General features: G+C 38.1%; 2 protein-coding genes across 5 annotated transcripts in view; one reads left to right on the plus strand and one right to left on the minus strand.

Moving 5' to 3' along the window:
- Positions 1-25639, minus strand: part of Adsl (adenylosuccinate lyase) — a 647432-nt gene that overhangs the window by 204508 nt on the left and 417285 nt on the right. The window lies entirely within an intron of this gene.
- LOC145664930 (uncharacterized) overlaps positions 1-25639 on the plus strand; it is a 77408-nt gene that overhangs the window by 22445 nt on the left and 29324 nt on the right. Inside the window, exon 1 of one of the 3 annotated variants that reach the window (XM_081732041.1) lies at positions 22227-22391. The exons of the other annotated variants lie outside the window; for them this stretch is intronic. The gene's annotated coding sequence lies outside the window, so the exon portion shown is untranslated. Of the gene's footprint in view, positions 1-22226; positions 22392-25639 lie in introns of those variants that run through there. 3 annotated transcript variants of the gene reach the window in all.

The raw sequence follows: 25639 nt of genomic DNA on the forward strand, positions 1-25639 counted from the left end.
TCTGCATTAAGTACCCGACGTATGCTGCGAAAATTTCTATATATAAAGTTCATTTTCAAACCACTAAAGGATGTTTTTTTTTTTTTTTTTTTTTTTAAGCGAAAAAGTATGGTGTATGCACTGGCTTTGTATTCGTGGTACATCAGTGATTAATGTGCACCACAAACACAGATTTTGGGGAGTGTGGTGGGGGATCTTCTCGACAGTTACTTAGAACTATGCCAAGCTTTGGTTTTGGGGGGAAGGGTGTGCAAGCAGAGGAGCTCAAACATATTTACGAGGGCATTTGTATCTTTTATGTACCGAAAATAATACATAGTTTTATGTTGTTTGACATACATTACAGTATAATGTCTATTGGGCAGTCGGGATACGGGTGGACGGTGCTATGGTGGTCGTCCTCCACCCTCTAGCGTCGTCACTGATGCCAAGCCAACAGTATGACTTCACTTTCGTATATGTAATTCTAATTCTAAGTAATCTAGGCCCGTCCTCCTGATCTACAGTTACCTAAAATAACAGTAGCGTAGGGTAGTATTCCGAAATGGGGATGGCAAAGTTAGTCACTTGTGCGATACAATACTACTGCAATCAGCAATACATAGCTATTCCGAGGGGGAAATATAGTGTTATAAGTTCCAGAACTCTTAACACTAAATAAAATGGGATTTTAAAGTTATTTTCTGCTTCTTCTAATAAGAACTGTTGCTCTTCCCTTATTGTTTCTGTGGCTATGATGTTGCATATAAAAGATGTTCAGATATCTTCTACTTAAAATTAATTTTCCTTCAAGTCATAAAACACAAGAGTTCAAAAGTCCAATAAATGAATCAATAAACAATTACGTATGAAGTGGGAGAACTTCGAGAAAAAAAAAACTGTTGTCCACCGCTAACTCACGTGGCCGGTCACACGAGTGGTAACCGCTTTGCAATTGAATCACCATATTCTCCTAAATACACTAGTTAAGAATAAAAATTACAAGATCTAAACAAGTATTAAAAACGTAACTACAGACTATGAAAATACAATGTATGATACGATCTTGAATAGATTCTAATAAAGTGTTTCGAAAACAACGATGAAATTGTAAATTTCCCAAAGGAACTTACCTTTTTTTTTTTTTTTTGGGTAATACATCAAGTCCATTCTTCTGTTCTTCTTTTCCGTGAATACATCTATAACTTGTTCTAAAAAACTGCTGACCAGATGACAGCTCACTTAGTAGTTTCTTCTCAATAGCCAATGAACTAAGATTTGAGAGTCTATTATTGGTCATAGCATTTCTCAGGTATGATTTTGTTCTTTTCAATCTTATATATAAAAGAGAACGTACAAATCCTTTGTTAGCTCATCACGCTAATACGGCTGAACCAATTTCTTTCATTTTTGGGGGGTTATTAAGATTTGGACCCTAGATGGTTTTTATCATATCACTTTAATTTTCAATTACCAGTGTCTTGAGATAATTGACCATTCAAGTGTCCATAACGTACAAATCCTTTGTTAGCTCATCATAGCTAAATCTAACCGTATTTATATGCAACCCACATGACCGTGTCACTCGGCGGGTTAACATAAATGACAGGCGATATAATGTTAACATTTACTCCAATCTTCTATGGTTTTTATCATATCACTTGAAAGCGAAAAAGTAAAAATTATCTAAGTAACAAAGTTTATTGCGTTCCGGGGTGACCCCAGCGAAGCGGGGTGAACGCTGCTAGTGTACTTATACTTCTTTCTGCACTTGCTGTAGTTATAGGAAAAGTTAACACTAAACGTAGAAGTTTTGTTACCTCATGGTAAATTGAGTCCAGACCATTCCATATTAGAAATTTTAAAAGGTTATGGGGGATCTAAGTGCTTGTTTTCGTCTGCATAAACATTGTGGAATTCATTTTCAGGTTGTTCTTTGTTATAAAATGGGTAGATCTTTATTAACTGGTCTACTTATCTCCCGGAAATTTCTTGCTGTAGTCTGTAAATTTTTTTCTGATGAAGTAATTCCACGAACTGAAGTTGAGGAAAATCTTCGGATCTAAGTTTCATCTGGACAATCTGCTAATCTAAGATCTCGTAGGTTAGAGCCCGCAAGTTATTTCTTTGTGTATTGTTATAGGTTAGGCTTGTGTTTAGCTGGGAACTTTTTTCAATGCAGTTATCAATAAAGGTACTTCAGTCAATGTCAGTTTCTCCAACATTATAATTACAACATTAATTTCATTTTTACATGCTGAGGATTGCAAGAGCCTCAAGAGAGGGTCAATATGAACAAAACATGCCTAAAAAACATGCAGTTAAGTACACAAATGTTGGGCCATCCATGTGTCTCCTGATGCCTAATACACAGTTCAGAGTTTCACTATCCCACTTCGAATCTTCATATTCAACAATTTTATCAAAAACTTCATACAGTTCGTAGAAATGTCTTGTAATAATTGATACCGCTCTGGAATCAAAATTAAATTGCGTGTTACTGGCTTGTGGCAACTTAAATCCTTTTTTAGTGGGCAACGCTGTTCGCTTTGAAGATTTAGAAAGAAAAAAAAAACTATGAAATGCTGTTAGAGAGGACACGAATAGACGAACTTGTTTTATTGACTTAGCACCGTGTAGAAGCACCAAATTTAACCTGGGAGCGTAACAATGAATAAAAAGAGGATATGGACAAAATTGTCTCACTAGCTTTTGCACTCCACCATCTCGACCTGCCATTACAGATGCAGCATCGTAAGTCTGGCACACCACTTTTAGGGATGCGCACGAGACAAGATTTGTGGCTGTCTCGACTCGAAAATGTGCTGTAAAAGTGATGTCTCGACTCGAAATATATATATTTTTCTATTAGAAGAGCCGTGTCTCGACTCGAATTTTGTCAGGAAAATCCTGTCTCGACTCGTCTCGTGCGCATCCCTAACCACTTTTTTTTTCTACCCCTACTCTTGCAGCACTTGATGTATTACTTCGGACTAACCAACAGCAGTTTTATTTATTGACACGTCGAAAAAACCTACAAACCTCTCTTCTACAGTATCTTTTACACAGTAACGAAATGTGCTCAGTTGGCTTTTACATGAAACGTCTAAAGTTTCATCTGCCTTACCGATAGAAAACAACAGTCTTGAATTTCAAGTTTTATATATTCTTTCAGAACAGTAGTTTATTATTTCGATCACATCATTTTGAACATCCGGAGATATTCCTTTAAATACAGATGAAGATTGCAAGTGTTCTCGCATGGAAGACTCGCCTTGAGCCAAGAGGTCTAAGAGTTCTAAATAATTGCCCGTATTGCCAGAACCTTCGGATTCTCTGTGACCACGGAAAGGTAGTTCTTGTTTACTTAAGATGATTATTGCTTGAATAAGTCTCTTTAAAATGTTCCTATTTGTACTGACTAGTTCATTATGATTTACTGCTTGAAGACGGGCTGTTTCTGAAATCACATGTTCTCCCTAACAAGTGAAAATATTCACTATGCAGCAAATATTGTTTCGATGACTGATGGTTTTTAGCTTTATGAAATTACCCAAATCAGAATCACCGTTTGAACACCACTCCGACTCCTTTGTCCCAAACATAATGCAGGCGAAACTGAACATTTTATTTAGTGTTGCCACGAGACGAGACGAGACGAGACTTGAGGCTGTCTCGTCTCGTCTCGTGCAAAGCATGTCTCGTCTCGTGTCTCGTCTCGAAAAAATGTGCTCGTCCCGTCTCGTGTCTCGTCTCGAGAGGTTCTATCCCGTCTCGTCTCGTCTCGTTTGTCTCGTTTTGTCTCGTCTTGTCTCGTAAAAATATAGCAGCATACCATGGGAACGAAAGTAAAATGTAGCAGGCTGCGCCATGCTAATCAAGATACAACTAACAAGGGAAGAGAGGGAGATTATATATCGAAGTGGAAGATGGTTTATATACCAATCGAAAGCACTAATGACGCCTATTACAAAACTGTAATAAAAATTTTCCGAGTGCATATCTGTGCGAGTTATATGAATATACTGGGTGTCCAGAAAATCCATTTCCACCCCTTGAAATCGCAAACGATGAGACAGATGCCAAAACTGGAAAACACGTTTTTGATCATTATAAAAGTACAATGTATCAAAGCAAACATTGTTGTCCCAGGGCTACCCGCAGAATCCCAGGCGGTATCCAACTCAAAAATTACAAAAGGTAAGGGGGTCAAATAGTATATCGTTCGAAACTTCTTGGGAAATGAAAGAAGACGAACAAGTCCCAACTCTCTAAAATTACCCTGTGCAAAATGGCGGCCGGTCAAACTGTCAGCAAAAACGTCATTGTAGAGTCTATGGCCTCCAAAGAAAGAAAAAAAACTGAAACGGTAAGACAGATGTAAAAAAAAAAAATGTGTGTCATCTTTTCAAAAGTACAATGATTGAAATTAAAAATGTTTGTCCCAGGGTCCTCTACAAGGTTCCAGACGGGGTCCTACTCAAAATTTTCAAATGGCAAATATGGTCAAATAAAGCTGTTGAGAAATAAAAGAACACGGAACAAGTCTCGATCCTCTAAAATTACCCTGTGTAAAATGGCGGCCGGTCAAAATGTACATCTTCATTTCGATTTTCTAAGCACGTTCACTTTCCATTTTGCAATCGGCACTTGTTTTCATTCTGAGACATTTGTACGTATTTACTCTTCCTGGTGCAAGGAATTCTTTCGTTTGAATCATTTTATAATTGATAAACCAGATAACGAGCATAAGTACCACTGTTGTGCAGTCATAAACATAAATAAGTAGAGGTAAGAGTCTTTACTTCTGATGGCTCCAACCCCTACTTATTTATGTTCGTGGAAGTACATTATATGTTAACTAGTCAGTTCTATACTCAAAGATGTCAAATGTTGTCGTTTCTTTTCTTTATGTCTTAATTTGCTTTTATTTATTTTTTTTCTTTATTTAGATATTATTGGGCTCAAAGAGCAGAATCTCACAGTAGGGACATTTCCTTTCTTTCCGTTGAGTACAAGAATTAAAGTGAAAATAAACTAAAACCCGGTTACAGAAAGAACAACTAAAATGCAAGATGTTTGCACAGTATTATCGTAGAGCGTCCATACTTGTTCTTTCTGCCTTCATTTAATAACAGCTTTAAACGATGTGCTACTTGACCTCCCTTGCCATTTGAACAATTTGAACATGACCCCGCCTGGGACATTGTGGAGGACCCTGAGACAAATATTTTTACTTCCAATCATTGTACTTTTGAAATGATGACACACATGTTTTCCTGTTTTGACATCTGCCTCACCGTTTGAGGATTTTTTGGAGGGTGGCCATCGACTTTACAATGACGTTTTTGCTGACAGTTTCACCGGCCGCCATTTTGCACAAGGTAATTTTAGAGTATTGAGACTTGTTCCGTCTTCATTCATTTCCCAAGAAGTTTCGAACGATATGCTACTTGACCCCTTACCTTTTGTAATTTTTGAGTTGGACTCCGCCCAGTACACTCCGGGTGGCCTTGTGACAAGAATTTTTGCTTTGATGCGTTATACTTTTAAAATGATCAAACCCATGTTTTCGAGTTTTGGCATCTGTCTTATCGTTTGCGATTTCAAGGGGTGGTAACGGATTATCTGGACACTCTATATATCCATGTAACTCGCATAGTATATGCATTCGGAAAATTTTTATTACAGTTTTGTAATAGGCGTCATTAGTGCTTTCGATTGGTATATAAACCATCTTCCACTTCGATATATAATCTCCCTCTCTTCCCTTGTAAGTTACAAGTATTACCCAGAACACACAAGACAAGAAATGTCACGATACCTCTGGTGTATGTGGTAGTCGGTTCGATCTCGGTTAGTGCCATGTGAGCTTTGTGGTGGACAAACATTGAATGTGTGTGGGGACCGCGGTGGCTCAGTGGTAGAGCGTTCACCTCTGGTGCTTGGGGTCTCGGGTTCGATCCCAGCCCCGCCAAGTGAACTTTGTGGTGGACAAACACCGTGTGCGTGGGTCTTCTCGGGGTTCTCCCGTTTCCTCATACTTTCTTCATTCCACCATTTCATTCATTACTCATCATCACTGTCTCCTTTAGCCTAACCGGCATAACTGTGGGACGTAAAACTCAAAGATTTCATTTCATTTCATTTCATTTTTCGAATGTGTGTGTTTTCTCGAAGTTGTCTAGTATCCTACCACTTTCTTCATTCCACTAATTTTCCCATAATCATCCATTCGGCCAAAGTTGCCTAAAGGTCTTAAAAATAAATTGAAATAAGCTCACAAGGCAAGGACAAATAGTTTACAAGATAATATATCTCTGCTGTTAATTGTCTGAGGCTTCTCGACCCTGGCTTTTTTTTTTTTCATTCTAAAACATTGAAATTTGTTTCACCAGTTTCAATACACGAATATACAGTAAATTGCTCATAGGTACGTCGAAGATGGAGACACTAATGTTAAATAATGTTTACACGACAAGCAAAGTTCGATGTAAAGGTGTCATCATCCCCGACACTAACGTATACTATCAGCCCACTTGCTTTATAGTGACTGTACATATATATATATGTGTGTACACTTTGATTTAATATATTCCAGCCTTTAGGTTTCACAGTGTTAACCCATAACAATCCAAAAACTACTTTCCATTTTAGCATATTGAGTAATGGAAAGTATTTGATTGAAATTTTATATGTTACTGCACACTAAGCTCTACTTAAAGTGCCATAGTAATGGGAGCTGAATGACACATCGGACGAAAGAATGCTTGGGGCCAGTCTTCATCTCCATGGTTCAAATCTGTTCCCATAACCGCGGGTTGTGTGCTACTATGTGGTGCTTGCCCCGTTTGTGTAACAAACTCATGACAGTACACCCAGATTAGCTAATGGCTAAAAAGAAAGTTGATTTTTGGGTGGCCATTTTGGATTAAAGTTCCTTATATTGTCGGGATCTATTCGCAATCATACAACGTACATCTTCATACCAAGCCGAGCGGTCTGCGGCGATAGACCATCGGCTTGAAGGCCCCGGGTTGAGTCCCGGAAGGGTCATGTGCATGGATTTTAACAACATTTGTTTTTTCGTACTGTGTCAGGGGGGGGGGAATCGTACGGGATAAAAGGATTTCAGTCTGAGAAAAATGGAGAGAATATCCTCCCCAGGATACTTTCATGGGAGCAAGGAACTAGTAAAAATATAGGATATACATTTTATAGCAGGTTTAAAAACATGGTTTGGGTATCCTATTTCTTTTCTGTTAAATATATTCTTCAATGTTCGAATTTTGATCATTCTCATGATATTTTCTGCTTTCAACGGAGTTCCATGAATATTATACCAAATGCTCTTTACACTTATCAAGTTCTAGAGGTTTAGTGCGCCTGTAAGAAACAATTTCTGAAGATAATTCAGGTCCTAATGAATATTATTCACTAGGAAAGGGAAGTATTTCCCTCCTCTCGAAGCAGACGGCAATTTCGCACTCTGGTCAGATCAAACATTTCCGCGTAACAAAACGAAGGTCCCCCTGTAAAATATCTTTGCCTAAAGTGTTATTATTAGTATCATAAATTTGCTGAAAGCAAACAATTTGAAGGGTTCGTCGATAATATCTTTGCTTCTTTTGTCGTCCGCCCGCCTTCCAAACGAAGAGGTGAATTTTACAACATGACTGCTGTATAATAAGCAAGCGATTGGTAAAATGGTAAAAGTGTGTTTTTATGTGTGTGTGTATGTGTGTGTGAGAGAGAGAGAGAGAGAGAGAGGAAGGGGGGAGAGAGAGGAAGGGGGGAGAGAGAGAAGACAAAATTTTAGTTGCAAGATGACATACTTCAATTGCCGTTTTCGGTTCATATAGCAAAAAGAATACCGCCACCAGAGAATAAAGACAAGTGTAGACCTTACAAAGTTTTTAAATTGAATAGATGCTGGTGGTAGTTCGGTTTCTTGACCTTGTAAAAATCTTCCCTGTCTTTGATTTTGTTTGTCATCATTCCAGCCAAAAATTAAAAAAAAAATGAGAATTCCTCAGTTTACAGCAAGGGGAATTGGGGACAAGACATTAAGGATGATATTCCTGGAAACTCATGTATCACGATTGTTTCATTCAATAGACAGAGGACACTTTTCTATGAAGGCTTTTCAACATGTTTTCTCACAAAGGGGATTTTCCTTTTGCAATCTATATGACCACTGGCAATTTCAATCTTAGCCATTCCCGCCAGCGTTTTCATTTTCGAGACACGAGACGAGACGAGACATTTCACGAGGCGTCCCGTCTCGTCTCGTGTCTCGTCTCGTTTTCGAGACGGGACAAGTAGTCTGTCTCGTCTCGTGTCTCGTCTAAGGGGTTCTGTCCCGTCTCGTGTCTCGTCTCGTTTACGAGACGAGACGAGACGAGACACGAGAAATGTCTCGTCTCGTGGCAACACTAATTTTATTTCTTACAGAGCACCCAGAAAGCCAAGAAAACCTCTCATACCATGAAGACTGAAATATTCATGAATGATTGCTAGCTGTCGTTTTTATGGAAAACTTTGAGGTAGGTCGTCTGCATTTGAGAGAGCAACGCTGCTCGTATGGGAGTTGTTAACAAAAAGTCAATTAAATTTGTGTCTAGTACTGTTATAGCAGTCATCATTTGCTAAAAGTTACTATACCTTGTTGCAGTCTAATACTTTCCATAACTATCTCTATTAGTAATAAATGTAATTTTCTCCACTCTAAACTAAAACAATAAAACAACTCTTCACTTCACACAGGGCCGTAATTTGTGGGGGTAGGGGGCAACTTCCCCCCAGGGAAGCTCTCCGCCGTTCGAGGGGGGCATTTTGAGATAAAATTTTCTTATTGCATATGCGATACGAACACGAAATTATAAATGAACAGGTTCACTACATTATATAAACAAAACAGCACACAAAAGGTAAATTAAACAAAAATGAGTCGTGGGCCCATTTCAGTAAAATATGTCTACTATTAGGGGCCATAGAAATAATATTTATTCGTATGGATTTGAGATTTGTCAATATTTTCTCCTTAATTAATTTGTCATGTATGGAACGGACCCAGGGTCGTAACTAATGGTCCCGGAGACCTTGCCGTGCGGTAGGGCCCACAGGCTCTGGGGGGCCATAGTGTAAGAGAGAGATGGAAAGAAAGCCCCAAGAATTAGAAAAAGAACTTTTTCTAGGTGGCCCAAATACGTGTATTAATGCTTGTCCCCAGAAAAAAATATGTTACGGCGCTGCCTTCACAAATAAAACCACAACGGAATAGAAACTCTATACCGTCAATTTTTTCTTGACACCCATGATCAGTGTTGCTAACCAAAAGCATAAATCTCCTACAGAACGCTAGGGCGTATCCAGGGAGGGGTGAATCGAGTCAAGTCCCCTTTTAGGGCAGTGATAATAGAATAATTTCCCTTGCATGCACTAGGTTTCAATTATAATCCCGCTGTTCCGACGTTTTCCAATAATTTATCATAAAAAAATATTGTGAAGTTATTGTAAAGTCATGATCATGAAATAACTTTCAGAGGCTTTATATTTAGCACGGCAAAATTTGCACCCATCCCAAACAATCACACGACAGAACACAAATAGTAAAGTAATAAGAAACACTATACGGTTGAGTCTACTCATTAAGGCCCGCAACCAGTCACTAAAGTTTAGGGGAGGGTCATAAATATGCTACGCGGCCAAATCGTCACAATTCTGGATCTCTAAGTATCAATAACTACTCATAATAATTGGTTTGGGGGGCCAGGTTCCCCTAATAGCGGGCCTATAGAAGCAAAAACGTAGATTACGTTAGAAGCTAATAAGCAATTGTCTGAGCTCCTTGTGCCACTAGCGTTGTAACGAGGAAACTCGGCCCCACTGTTGTATGAACATTGTTTTCCGTATAGTTCCCTTTATTTTTTCTCGTGGGCAGCTTCTTTGTGGGTAGGTATATCGCATCTAGAAATTTGTCATCTTGGATCCAGATCTCAGACCTCCGTTTGTGAATATGGGCCTGAGTGTATATATTATTTGAAGGCGTAAACAGAAAGTACTTAAAACAATTATGGGGACCCGTTTCAGTGTGTCTATTTCATTGTCAGATATCCAGATACTGAAGGACCTAAGCAATCTCTGCGAGAGATCGGGATGCTGGCTCTCTCAGCCTACCAGATCGGTGACCGTGATTCTATAGAATGCTTTATATTTATGCTTGTGTATGTGTGTCCCTCAAAGAGTTTCTAACTACGCCACTGGGACATACTATGTATCTATGATGAAGATAAATAGTTTGCCTTTAATTATGATTACAATTGCGATGCATTTAATTAGATTAAATCATAACTATTTTTATATTATCATTTACATACGCGACATGCTTCAAAAAGGCGTTCAACTAATCATTTCTGGTTTGTTCTATTTGCTTGCCGTTAGCGCTCATACGTTCTGTACAGAAACTATAGCTTAGGTCAAAATAGATAGAGTTCGAAATACTTGCGGATATGCCAGCTTATATCTAAAGCAAATGTGGAGATTGCAAGAGATGAAGACGATGCGCATTCGACAGAAAGCAGACGAAAACTCCGAATGTTGCAATAGGCCTGGAAGCCCAAGGAACATAGCATACGACAAGAGGAGAGACAGAAAATATGCATCTGAGTGATGCACATGCGTAGGTTCCGCTTGTTAAACCTCATCATGAAGATTGGAGCGGAAATAATTGTGATAATTAAGAGCGAACAATTTACACATAGAAGAAAACATTGGGAGGGGGGATGGTGCAAAGAATGAATAAATATATCATCATATTCGACCGTTTTCTATCAACTGCTTGATGAAGACCCCTTCCCCCTAGATCTCGGTCCGCTGCATCCGCTCAGCTGCGAAATTCACGACCTAAGTAAGTCAAATTTGCCTAAAGGCATTAAATCAAATTCAAGTTCAAATCTTGGTAACTTCACTGCAACTTTGCACACTACATTGATCTTCACTTGTTATATCGGTGTTGCCACAGTGTTGGTTGAAGCTTCAGTGGCCTTTTAAACAGTTTTGAAAATGGCATTTTCCATCGAATAAGAAGGCTGTTCCTAACATTGAATTAAAGCACGACGAAGTTTATGACAGAAATTCTTGCTCCTCTTTGTTAATTTTACCTCGACTGGATTATACAGGGTGTTAATGAACTATACCCTCAAACTTTAAGAGGAGACTCCTCACATCAAAATAAGACAAAAAGTTAATATGAACCTATGGCGAGAAGTGCATAGTTTCAGAGCTAGGGCTGTCCAAAATAGCGAAAAAGCTAAATTTCAACAGGCCCTATTTTGAATTCCAGAAACTGTGGATGGTGGTTCTTATTAGCGTAAAGGAAGTCACGCGCGCACAATCCAAAAGTGCATACTTCATCCATTTTCAATAGGTGCACAGGGTGTTCCCTACGGGGTGTAATTCTCAGATATGCTCTCAATAGAATTTTCAGATATACCCTAATTTCAAGGAGGATCCAAACTAGGCAGGAGGTAAACCTTGACAACATTGGACATCCAATGCTTCGGAGGCAAGTCAGAAGTGTTAGAAACCGGCAGCTCCATATATATTTTGTGTTCGGAATAACGTGTGATGATATGTATTTCGTCACCGTATATTTCACGTTTTCTTCACTAATAAGCGTGAAAGAAAACATCGCAGCATGCGTTTTCCCGAGTACAAGAGACCGTGCTTATGACGATCCTGAACACTTCCGACATCGTGCCGAAGGATTCCGTGTTTACTGCTGTCAAGGCTTATCGTTTGGTAACTTTGAACTAATCATAAAGTCAGAGCATATCTCAAAATTCGGTTGATGACATGTCTGGGAATTTCACCCAGTATGGAATACTCTATATACTCAGTGAATACTAATGAAATGTCATTTTTGGACTGCGTATGCATGACTTCCTTATGCCAATAAAGACCACCATCCACAGTTTCTCGAATTCGAAATAGGGCCTCTTGAAATTTGGCTTTTTCCCGATTTTGGACAGCCCTAGCTCTGAAACTATGCACTTTTCGCCATAGGTTCATATTAACCTTTTCTCTTATTTTGATGTCAGGAATCACCTCTTACAGTTTGCCGGTATAGTTCATTAACAACCTGTATTGTAGGGGGGGGGGCGAGGACCCCACCTTTCAATATGGAGAGCCAAAAGTGTCCTGCCCCCACAAAGTAATTGCCTATATATAAAATGAAATACATACTTTTTTCTTTTTAACAGGGGATGTCAGGTATACCGGAGTTCTCTTATGCTACGCCGCTGAAAAGTAAGCCTATATCAAGCCAACCGTGTAAATTTTAATTCTAACCCTAAACAGCAAGTTGCCTTTCTTACAGGTACAGTACCTACAATTATATTAAACCGACGATACACTTTTGTAGGACAAACAAACTCTACTTGAGCCTTTATTATATGCATGTAAGATTGAGTCCGTATGGATGTTAACTTGAACAAAACAGAGAACGTGTTAAGTAAACATGTTGAACAAATGCATAAAAGATTAAAAGCTCTATTTATGATCAGGAAAAAGAAAGAAAGAAAAAAAGTTTTCTTAGAAGTCTATGTAACCAGGAAAAGGAAACAACAATATTACCCGCTGCACAGGTTAAAAGCAGGAACTTGCAAAAATGCACCCGAAGTTTTGAGTTATACCAAACGTATCTACTAGTAATGACAGAAACACTGATTATAATAATGATTGTGGTGTTTTGAAATCCTTACCTGTATCAAAGTAATCAGCTGATATTCCTAACCGTACACTTTTCTTTCGCGGCTGGGGTGTGGTTCCGATACTCTTCACAATCCTCTACAGACCTTGGATTCATCCTCAACAGCAGCGGATGAATGCAGATGGAAGGTTTTATAACTAATTTCTACACGTCAGTGTTACCAACCGGCTAACTTGTAATTAATCTATCATCTTCTTATTGCCTTGGTCATAATAAATCATTTTACGCATGCGTTCAAGAGTCAAGTTAAGACAGTTTGAAAAGTTTTGGAAATTATTTCCAGAACATTTTAAGTCACCCCACAATAAAAAAAAAAAAGTTTACATCCTCGATAAATATTTGGCAATAACTTAAGATATTGAGCTTAGTGTTTTACAAAGAATCAGAATACATAAAAAAAAAAACAACAATTAAAATTGGTCAAGTCGTCTCGTTTGACGTTAGGGTTAGGCTATTCGAGAATGCGTTTTCGATGCGTTAAACTCCCACCTAACGCGACCACTCGGTTTCTAGATGGCTACTCGGTAATTTTACTTTCGCCAGAGTTGTAAATCATACTTTCGCCAGCCTAACCGGCATAACCGTGGGACGTAAAACTTAAAGATTTCATTTCATTTTTCATCTTTCGCCAGTCAGGGTTTTCAGGTCTTCTTTTGTTAGGTCCAGGTCTATAATCTGCACGAACATCTTCCAAGCAGCTGTTCCTTGCTAAAAATCCGCTTGCCTGGCAACACGTCTTTCCTTCTTTCCCCTTCCTTTAGACATCTTTTAAACAGCAGGCGCTCTATGGTTTCGAAACGCACCAAATACGCTCGAACCGACGTTTTCTGCGCGTTTTTATTGCTTTGGCGTTTGGAGCGCATTCTGATTAACCACCCACATTTAAATACATGGTCAGCGTATTCGAAATGAACGCATGAGGAATAAAAACGCGTTGCGAACGCTTCAAATAAGCCGCCCACTTTCTGACAAGAGGACGTGAGGGGTGTGTTTTGTCTCAGTGATAAAAGAACTGATTGGGAATCTCGCCGTCTTTCTTACGTCAATTCATGAAGATGGGTTCTAATGTTAAACACGTAAGTTCAGTGTGGCTCAGTGGTACAGCGTACACCTCTGGTTGCATGGGGTCCTTGGTTTGATCCTAGCTCGCACCAACTGAGCTTTGTGGTGGCAAACACCATGTGCATGGATTTTCTCTGGGATCTCCCGTTTCCTCCCACTTTCTTCATTCCACCATTTCATTCATTTCTCATCATCATCGTCTCTTTTAGCCAAACCGACATAACCGTGGAACGTAAAACTGAAAGATTTTATTTCATTTTGGCGTAAGTTCACAATTTTAAAATAAATAATAATGATATATTTTTAAAGGAACTACCCAGCAGTTTTTTTTTCAACTGTAGTTATGTAGATCATTTTATTCCTGAATAGCTTGTTAAAGACGATTTGTCTTTAATTGAATTCTATCTGTGGATAACAATATTTTTCAGAGAGGCGAATTCTTGATAAATAAGACCGCATATCTGATACCGGCACGTTTAAGCTATAGGCTATCTTGTGTTTCGAGGCTAAATTCAATTCTTTCAAGTCAAACGACAAATACCAATAGAAAGATGTTCAATAAAATAAATCGTGTTACCGCTATTATGTCTATAGCAACAGACACAAAGATAAAACACTAGACTCCCAAGTTTCAAAATTACACTGTGTGTGTGTCAAAACAATTAATAGAATTAATTCTTTGTCACCTGAATGCTAGAACCAGAGATGGGTCTAAATTCAGAAGGGAGTCCAGGGAGAATTTCTGTCCTCATAAAAGAAAGTTTTGAATTTATTATATGGACCCAAGTTTGAATGCCAAGTTTAACTCCAAAATTAAAATTTTCTAGGAGAGAACTTTGAACTTCAATATCTTATGTAAATCGTAGCAAAAGAATGTTATTCGCTTTCAGCAATAGAAAAAATAAACTTCGTAGTATCTATGTTTTTGATTTCAACCATAAAAGAAATATGAATTTTTCACGAGATATATAAACTTCAAAGTTCTCTGATGAAACATTTATAATTTGGAGTTACCACTTGGTATCTAAGCGGTCTATATGCTGAGGCAATGATACTTACCTTACACCATCCATACGCTCATGTTTTATTAAATATTCTTATTCCAACTCTACCAAAGGGCTCGATTTCGATAATGACCTTAAAACAAAAGTTGAACTCTAATTAAATTTTACAAGTCAATCCCGAAAGGCGAACTTTCAAATTCCATCATATTTTTAACAGTCATCATAGAAAAATTTCATTTTAACAGTCAAATTTCGTCATAGGAAAATTTTTGTTCCCCTTTCTTCCTCCGCTTCCCCTCCCCCAAACGGATTCAAATTCCTTCAAAAACTATATTATTATTATTATTATTATTATTATTATTATTATTATTATTATTATTATTATTAAACATCCTACAGATATACTCTTTAGGGTAAAAGAGACGGATAATTAATAAAATCGAATGACTGTGAAATTATTTTTTTTGTACTTTCCAATCGGGAATCGAACCTGGGACCATATCCACCATAGACACACTCCATTATTTTATTCAGAAAGTTTGTGCCAATCTGGATACTAGTCTCTATGGTCACTCCTCGTAAATTCTATGTAATCGAAACACGGCAGAGACACGAACACAGAAATATCGACGACAGTTAAAAATCCCAAGCGTGATCTTCAGAGGGACTCAGAATTGCGCCTCATGATCCGAAGTTCAGGCCCGAGACCACTTGACTATTACCACCAGCTTGCTACTAGACCACTGAAAATTACTTTTACATTTCTAGAGTAAAAACGTATTTGAACTCTCCCTGGTTGTAACTCGAGAAGAAAGTTTGTGTCAACCGATAAACTTAAATTTGAAACGCACACGCAATGATCGTATAGTGTTTTTCAACCCTAACCCTAACTTCATTTAAACTTACAAGATAAACCACAATTCTCTAAACTAGTGCTTTGCAACCTTTTCCTAATGGCGACACCCTACTATAAAATAGTATTCTACATATATTTTCCGAGGGTACACTTGAAATAGAAAGGTCCTAGTGACATCTGTTAAATAACTTTATTATTATGATTAACGTAACGCAGTGGTTTGCAACCGGAGTGTCGCAACACACTTGTGTGTCATTCAGTCTCCCATAGGATGTGTTGCAAAATTTTAGAATTTAAAAATCATGAAACATTTAATAATTTGTTAAAAGTCAATTTTGAGACAAACTGTACCAGTGAACGCCTTCAGCAGTAGCAACTATGCTTACTAGCATATATAGTAATGATAACCAATTCCAGAATGTTTGCTTTCCGGAATCCGGAAAGAAAAATCGGAAAAATTCAGGAATTCGAAAAATTTCCGGATTTCGGAAAAAATCGGAATTCAGAAAAAATTCGATTTCCGAAAAATCCGCAATTTTCTAAATTCGGAATTTTTCGGAATTTTGGATTTTTTCTAAATTCCGGATTTTTTCCGAATTCCGGAAAATGAATTTTCCGATTCCAGAAAATAAATTTTCAGTAAACCGGATTCCGGTCCGGAAAATTTCGGCCATCCCTAATATATAGTCACTACTCTACAGCAGCGTTTCCCAACCTTTTTCAGCTTGCGGCACACTATGGGTGGAACTTGGATTCTCGCGGCACACTTATAGATATTATTATTTGTAAATATAAAGTACCGTGGTATTTTATCTGATCACTTATCTTCGCACAGAGAAGAAAACTCGATCACTGGGTTTTCTCCGTGTTAATCACTATGCTTATTTTTCATTCTAATTTAAAAACAGAAAACAATTGCAGTGAAATATTGGACTCAGGTTTTTAAAAATACGCTTTCTTTTTCGAAAACTGTATCCAACCTTTTACTAAGAAGGAAGATCACTAAATAATAAACGAACAAACAAATCTCTTACTTTTAAAACACAAATGTAGGTAATTTGTCGAAAGTATTGAATGATATTTTAAATTTTCAAGTTACGAAATAGTCTGCAACAATAAAGAAGGAATAATGGCTATAGCAATAAAAAATGCTTTTTTCAACATTAGAAATGTACAGAAAAGTAACACGGTATGAAACAAAATTGTAAATTTCTAGTAGAGGTTCATAGTAATGTGCAATACAAATATAAATTTTCCCCTGCGCTTTGCAATTTGATGCTATAGAATTAATAATTTTGTTTCGATTTCCTCGCGGCACACCAGCGGCCTATTCACGGCACACCAGTGTGCCGCGGCACACTGGTTGGGAAACGCTGCTCTACAGCATAGTGTTACAGTACTATATTTTATACTATTATTAATTTATATTAAAAAAAAAAACAAGTAAATGTGTCATGATGTTCAGTAAAATATATCGTAAGTCAACAAAGGCTGGGAACCACTGTCCTAATGTACAGGCTGAGACTCTTGCCATTTATTATTATTATGTAGCAACATAAATTTAGTTTTAAATAAATGTTACCACCATGTTATTCTATGACGGAAAAGGTCATTTATCTCATTTCTATGGTACCATGGGCCTAAAAGGTTTGAGAAACACTGACTTAGAGAATAAATAAGGTTTATAATCTATCTGAAAGACTGCAATTTTTATCAATGGCATTGTATGATTTTCAAAACGAGAGGGTAAAATATTACTACATATCGAACACATTATTAAATCAAATAACATCCTAAATGTATATTGCGTAAGAGTATCCATGCGTCCTTAAAGTAAGAAGGAAATACTTATCAGAGATTAGATTAGATGTATTTCAACATAAATGCTTGTATTCCTTTATCTATGTCGACCTACAACAAGACACACGTTCTCTGAGCAAATCGTTTTCTGTATCTACAATGATTGATACTGTAGTTGTTCAGGGTGAAATATTAGTTCTATACCACTTATCATTGTCAAGTTTTTCAGTGCTGTTTTAGTGGCTGAATACTGCATAAATAGTCTCGAGGTGGCACATTGTAAAATAACTAACAAAAATTGCTTCTTACATAAGTTGTGCCTAAATTTCAGTGATTAATTTAGTTTTCTTAGTCAAGACTAGGTTTACTCATTGTATCAAGAAGAATAGTATTCAGTTTAGACTTTCAAACTATGCTACGAATAAGTATCGGAAGTCTTATAGAACGGGTATGTTTGTCCATCTTATACAGCGGTTATGTCCTTCCATCTTATAAAACGACTACGTTCGTCCATCTTATAGAACGATTATGTCCTTCCATCTTATAGAACGACTACATTCGTCCATCTTATAGAACACTTACGTCCTTTCGTCTTATAGAACGGCTATGTTCGTCCATCGTATAGAGCGGTTATGTCCTTCCATCTTATAGAACGACGATGTTCGTCCATCTTATAGAACGGTTACGTCCTTTCGTCTTATAGAACGACTACGTTCGTCCATCTTATAGAACGGTTATGTCCTTCCATCTTATAGAACGGCTATGTTCGTCCATCTTGTAGAACGGTTCCGTCCTTTCGTCTTATAGAACGGCTATGTTCGTCCGTCTGTCTGTCCACAGGTATCAGAGCAAAAACGGTAAGAGATAGCAAGAAATAGTCGATAGGGTTTATGTTCTCTCCTATACTTTCTATTTAAACCGGAAGTGGTAGAAATCAACCATTTCCGGTTTCAGCGATGATCACCATAGAGCAAAAAACGGTAATAAACAGCAAGAAATATATATGGATTCAACGCGCCAAGGGCCAACAGTCACCTTACACGAGGTATTCGAGCTTCTTGTGATAATTAGGATCGAGGGCAAGGTACAGAAATCTTGGCCACGTAGAAGAACATTGATGGCAAGAACATTGTTTCAGTTCCATTGATGGATCCCTGTAAAACGTTGTCTTCGTTACACATTAAACTAGATTTAGTAAACCAATTTGTCGCAGCCTTAAACATTCTATATTTATACTAAAATTGTAAGTTTAGTAATTTTAGAAGTAAGTAATTCGATCAAGAGTTCAGTAGTACGTAGTTCGGTAACTTTCAGTAGTAGATCAGTAACTCTATCCATCACGACTCTGGAATTCACTAAAGAAATAATAAACACTTCTGACCAGAGTATATACACTTGTTTATTAAAAACTAAATTACAGTGTAACAGTTTCGACAACTTAACGTTGTCTTCATCAGACACTAACATCAGAGTTAGTGTCTGATGAAGATAACGTTAAGTTGTCGAAACTGTTACACTGTAATTTAGTTTTTAATAAACAAGTGTATATACTCTGGTCAGAAGTGTTTATTATTTCTTTAGATCAGTAAATGTAGAAGCAGATTTGTAAATTTTAGTAGTAGTTTTTGGTAATTTTAATAGCAGTTTGGTAAATTTTAGTACTAGTAGAACTTTCAAATAGAGGGAAAAAACCCCAAGAGAAAATATTGATCTTACAAGTTGAGGGCTAACGATAGGTAGGCAGTCGGTTGTAAAAGCAATTGCCAAATCAAATGTATCGAGAAAGAAATGTGGGTGAGGAAAAGGCTAGGGCGTATTCCAGAAGCGAGGCGCAGACCGATCGCCTTAGACCGTGAGAAGTGAGAAAGGGTTACCTCCTAACCCCTTTAAATTCCGGCTTTTTTAACCCTTTGTTTCCCAAAGAATGAATTTATAAAGAGAAAGAAAACAACAAACTTTCAACGTCAATTGGCTATACATTTTCTTAAGGTAAATTATAGACTTTCAATCAAGCGGCTACAGCATCATCCCTATTTATCGTAGGATCAAGGTTTATATACCTTTTCTTGCACAATACAGCAACCTTTCAAATTATACAATTCACAGTTCCTTATCATGTCCCTGAGGCGAGAAATTTTGAGAGAAATCGGGATTTTTCTCTGAATATATATATAATTTTGAGCGCCTTTGGACCACCCTGTGTTAACGCAGAGACCTGAAAATCAACTGAAAAATACTAAGGGCTGTATTAAATGTGTGTACAAAATTTCAAACTTCTATCTTGCATAGTAAGGTCGTGAAAAAATTTATCAATAATCTCCACAATGCCCCAGATTACCGCAAAAGACCCTGATCTCAGGTTTTAAAAAATCCTGACACATCCCTATTTATCCTAGGATCATGGTACGCCCATCATTCTCTTTAGAATAGAACTGCCTTTCAAACGGTACCATTCACATGTCTCCATCATGTATCTGAAGTGGGAAAATCGGGAGAAAGTTTTTTTTTTTTTTTTTTTTTTTTTTTTTACCGTAATGCTCTTCTGGACGCTCCTATGTTAACGCAGAAATGTGAAAAAAAAATCTGATAAACATTACTCGGTGGACTGTATGTTTATGCAAAATTTCAATCTTCTAGATGCAAAAGTAAGCCCCCCAAAAATAATAAAAATAGGCCTAACATTTTTTAAAAGTTATGACGGTATCATCTCCAATGTCTCAACGCAGAAAGGCCCGGGTCCCCGGGATCGGGCGCTGATATTCTCACACAAAAGCGTTACACCCCCCCCCCCCCACACACACACTATTATATATACAGATGGTGATCAGAAAAATGGAAACACCTGTAGTTGGCAACACGTCAGATGTATGGGTTGGCAGTGGTGTCGTGGCGCCCGAAGCGCCGGACCGCTGGTGGTGGTGTGTTAGGTCGGTCTCCATACTACGTCAGGCGCAGTGGAACAGCAGTGTCCAGTGGCTGCAGCAGACGTAGGTATTGTAAAATGGGAGACCTCTCAGATTTTCAAAGCGTGCAAATTGTTGGTGCGCGGTTATGTGGAGTAAGTGTGACGGCAGTGGCTACTGTGCTGGGTGTGTTGCGTGGGACAGTGTCGAAGATGATTAGGGCCTACACAACACACGGGAAAACAACATCGGGGAAGCGGAACAGTGGGCGGTAGAAAGTCATGAGTGACAGGTCACGCCGGGTATTAAAGCGCATTGTCACGCAGAATCGTCGTGCCACTGCGGAGCAAGTGACGGAGGAACTCAATCAGCACCTCCCCACCCTGTTTCGATAATCACAGTCCGCCGCGAATTACATGACATGAACTTACGAGGCCGTGTTGTACGGGCCAAACCGATCATCAGGGACCATAACGCTTTCGCACGCCGCAAATGGTGCCGCGACCATGCAACTTGGACGGTTGGGGACTGGAAACGTGTGATATGGTCGGATGAGTCATCCTTCACCCTATTCCCAACCACGGCCGTGTTTATGTGTGGAGAACGCCCAAAGTAGCTTAAGATCTGCAGTGTCTCCGCCCAACTGTGAAACATGGCGGCGGCTCGGTGATGCTGTGAGCCGCCATATCATGGTTTTCATTGGGTCCTGTGGTCACACTTAGCGGACGAATCACTGCCAACGATTATGTCGCAATTTTAGGAGACCACTTGCATTCTATGGTCCGGATGTTGTTCCCGGACAATGACACCATCTTCCAGGATGATAATGCACCCATTCACACAGCTGGCGTTGTTGCAGCGTTGTTTGAGGAACATCGGGATGAAGTTCAACACCTCTCCTGCCCCCCCCCCAATCCCCAGATCGCAACATAATTGAACATCTGTGGTCCGTCTTGGAAACACGACTCCGGCGACGATTTCCACTTCCATCCTCTCTCACAGAACTGGCCGATGCCCTGCACGAGGAATGGTGTAAAATTCCACTTGCTACCATTCACAACCTCTATGCCTCCACCCCACGTCGCATCAAAGCTGTTCTGAAGGCGAAAGGTGGCCCGACACCATATTAATCTGGTAAGTTGCAATTTCGTTCAGGTGTTTCCATTTTTCTGATCACCATCTGTATATACATTACACAGATAGATAAATAGAGTGGCCCATTTTAATCTTTCCACGGAAATATCTCAAAAACGGTTGAACATAAATGAACTGAACAAAAACTCAAATAGGAAATACCATGGGACAAATCCAATGGTGATGTCGCGGTGCCTCCAGGGCCGCTCTTCAAGGGCGCCCGGGACCCAACTTTAAAATTGTAAATGGTGAGCTGAGAAAAAAACACACAGGATGTTGTCAACCGCAAATTTACCTATAGCCTGGGATCAAACCAGGGTCTAGGCGCTTTACCACTGAGATTGAGCATTGTTCTGCTCTTTCTTCAAAGTAATCTGCAAAATCTAATCCTGTATATGGTGTTAATTTTCAGACACCCTGTATATACGGTATGCTCTCATAGCTGATTTAGAAATAGGTTTTGCAGAATGCTTATTACCATAGAAATCAATGAATTGTGACATCAGCTTTACTAAGAAATTACCATCGGAAATTGAATTTCAACACTCATACGTCACCTGCGATTGATATTTTCTTCCCTTTCTTTTTAATATCAGAAACGCTATGAAGTTATCTTAGAAGTACACCAGTATGTAAGTGCAATAAAAAACACTCAGAAAGCTGTTGAAAAAAAAGAAAAGAAAAGAAAGAAATCCGTCACGTTGATATCTCCTCTCGCTAACGCAGTATCAGTAACTCCACACAGTCAGTCGATCTTTGTAAAAAGAATTCAAGGTCTGTAGAGGACTGTGAGGAGAATCGGAACCACACCTCACCTGCGAAAGAAACGTTTACAAATAGGAGACTGAGTTTAGGAGTACCAGCTGGTTACTTTGACACAGGTAAGGATTTCAAATACCATCATCATTATTATAATCAGTATTTCTGTCATTACTAGTACTTGTGGCGCAACTGAAAACCTTCCACGCTTTAACCTGTGCAACCGGCGCCATTATTGATTTTTTTTTTCTTATTACATTGACTTCTAATAAAACGTTTGTTTTCTCTTTTCCGTTCACATAAATGGAGCTTTTAGTACTCTATGCATTTGTTCAACATGGTTAACGCGTTTTCTGTTTTGTTAATCTCCATATCGATTTAATTTTACATGTGTATAATAAAGCTCAAGTAGAGTTTGTTTGCCCTACAAAAGTGCACTGTCGGTTTGATATACTTCTAGGAATGTGTAAGGAACAGACTCTAGGCTATTTAGAATTATATTTAAAATTGGATTTAGAATACACACTGCTCGCTTGACATACTTCTAGGTGCCTGTATGGAAGAGACTCTAGGTTATTTAGAATTAGATTTAGAATACACACCATTCGCTTGAGATACTTGTAGATAACTGTAAGAAGAAAATGGGCTAATTAGGATTAGAATTAGATTTAGAATACACACAGTTCGCTTGACATACTTCTAGGTGGCTGTAAGGAAGAGACTTTAGGATATTTAGAATTGAATTTAGAATACACACCATTTGCTTGACATACTTATAGGTAATTCAGGGGCGTCATTTAGGAGGACAGGGAGGGCAATTGCCCCCTCCTGAGTTTGAGATTTATATAGAATTTATCAGTAGAATAGTAGTAAATCAGTGAAAAACGCACTAGTTTACTTATATCAATGAATCTTGCACCCTCCAAGCAAAATCTGAAGTGACGCTCTTGAAGTAATTATAAGGAAGAGAACTGGTGTATTTAGGGTTAGAATTAGAATTCACACTGTTGGCTTGGTATAGGCCTACTTTTAGGTAATTTTAGGGCAGATATAGATTATTCAGAATTAGAATTATGTTATATTAGTGACGACACTAGAGGGGGGAGGTCGACCTCCAGTCCGTCTCCGATTGCCCAAGAGACATTGTAGTGTAATGGAGGCCAAGCAACAAAAAGCTATAACTATTTTCGGTATACAAAAGATAGGCCTATACATGACCTGGCAAAAATGTCTGTGCGCCTGCACTTGCACCCTTGCCCCCAAAACAAAATACAGCTGGCATAGTTCTATAACTGGTAATTGTCGGAAAGAGGCTGCAGACTATTTAGAACTTTTCATGGGCATTGATGCAGAACCCTTCCTCCCACGCGCCAGAATCTGTGACATAAAAGTAGCGTTGCATTCCTTGGTACAGGTTTACTTTAGGAGGGCACTCGTTTAGAAATTTTCGCAGCATACGTCGGGTACTTAGTGCAGATTAATAATACTTATACCAACACAAAATCATTACATATATCCTGCTCTTTCGATATAATTGGCTCTTACTACCTTGAAAATGGTATCCTGTAAGCGAGTTTGTATTCTTTGATGAAGGTTTACACATTAAGATGGCTATAAATACAGCGTTTTCTAGGTACATTTTGAGAAATTACAAGCTGTTTACAATTTTACTAAGGCAACGCCGGTAAAATCAGTTGCTAGTACAGTATTACATAAATTAATTACAAATATACCTGTATTGAAACAAAATGAAATTAGTCATTGGGTTTGTGACAACTGCTAACGTATATTTATAATGATTGTATGTTTTTTTTTCTTTCTTTTCAAACTGCAATTCGTATTTTACACTCACCTAAATCATTTTATTAAGCTCGATGAGATACATCGATTGATCTACTGTAGGTCTCATTTTTGGGCTTTTCTTGTTTTTTACTTTTTTTTTTTTTTGAGTACGCTAGATATAGTAAAATTTAGAAGCCGAAATGAACTTTATTTTTGGGCATAGCTCATTTTTTATATGCAGTATTTAAAGTTAAAATCCTAAATCTAATTAACTCAATTTTACAGACAATGTGCATTTAAATAAGCCTATAGAAGGAATGGGCAAAATTTGAATATTAACATCGCTATTTCAAAGGAAACAACAACAACAAAAAAAAAAAAAAGTACCGTAGCTTCTCGGTCCATTTTTTTCTTTTTTCTTTCTTTCTTTCGTTTTTCTTTTTTTGGTAAATTGAATAACGAATCATGTTCTTTTGTAGGATTGTTAATGGTGTCTTCAAGTTTATGAAATAAACAAAATCAAACATTTTTTCTTTGTTGTTTTAATAAATTGCGGTAAATTAACATATAACATTTGGCACAGCCACCAAATTTTGGTACAGCGCAGAAGCCAACGGTAGAGAACAATCTTAAATACTTACTTAAATGCATTGCTGGATCAGGCTTCAGCACAAATCAACAAAAAGTACAAAGAGACAAAATGCATCGAACGAAACGCTAAACCCCAAACACAACCAATTAATGGGGCCGTGATGGCTGAGTGGTAAAGCGTTCACGTCTGGTGCATGGGGTTCTTGGTTCGATCCGCGCTCGCGCCAAGTGAGCTTTGTGGTGGGCAAACACTGTGTGCGTGGGTTTTCCCTGGTTCTGACGTTTCCTCCCACTTCTTCATTCCATCATTTCATTCATTTCTCATCATCACCGTCTCTTTTAGCTAGGCGGCATAATCGTGGGACGAAACACTTAAAGATTTCATTTCATTTTTTCGAATCAATCAATCAATTACACTTTTAGTTCTATGGCGATTAAAATGGAAGATAGGAATGATACATTTTCACCACTTCAGAGTGGAATAGATGCTTAAGGAAGGAGATAGACATTAAATTCCCACGAAAGAAAACATTTACCGCTACTCTTACCGTCTTTGCTCTGATAGCTGTCGATAGACGGATACAGCAGTTCTATAAGAATGTCCATATTATGCATAGCATAGTTTCTAAGTCTAATAAAGTGAACACTACGCGAATAAGATTTAAACTGGCGAGTGTATATTTTGAAGATAAGCGCTCTGGCACAAAACTTCCATTGTTCATTGCTGTGCACGGAAAAAAATATTGTTATGAAGACAGTAATATAGATCATAAACCTATGCATTCCAATGATTATCAACTGATATTTTATTTAGCATTTAAAATTACTACAGCATTTGTTTCTTCTTCACTTAGCAATCATTCATACCAAGCTTAACAGTCAACAACAAGCCTTTTCGATATCAAGGTTACGGCGCCAATCAAATACGTGGTTTGGATTGTGAGATGCATGACTGTTTGTTTGAATGTGCAGGCTAGTGATGTTATTGATAGAACGA

The sequence above is a fragment of the Thermobia domestica genome, chromosome 11 (genome assembly GCF_964235325.1).
Source record: "Thermobia domestica chromosome 11, izTheDome1.hap1.1, whole genome shotgun sequence".
In the NCBI taxonomy this organism is placed as follows: Eukaryota; Metazoa; Arthropoda; class Insecta; order Zygentoma; family Lepismatidae; genus Thermobia; species Thermobia domestica.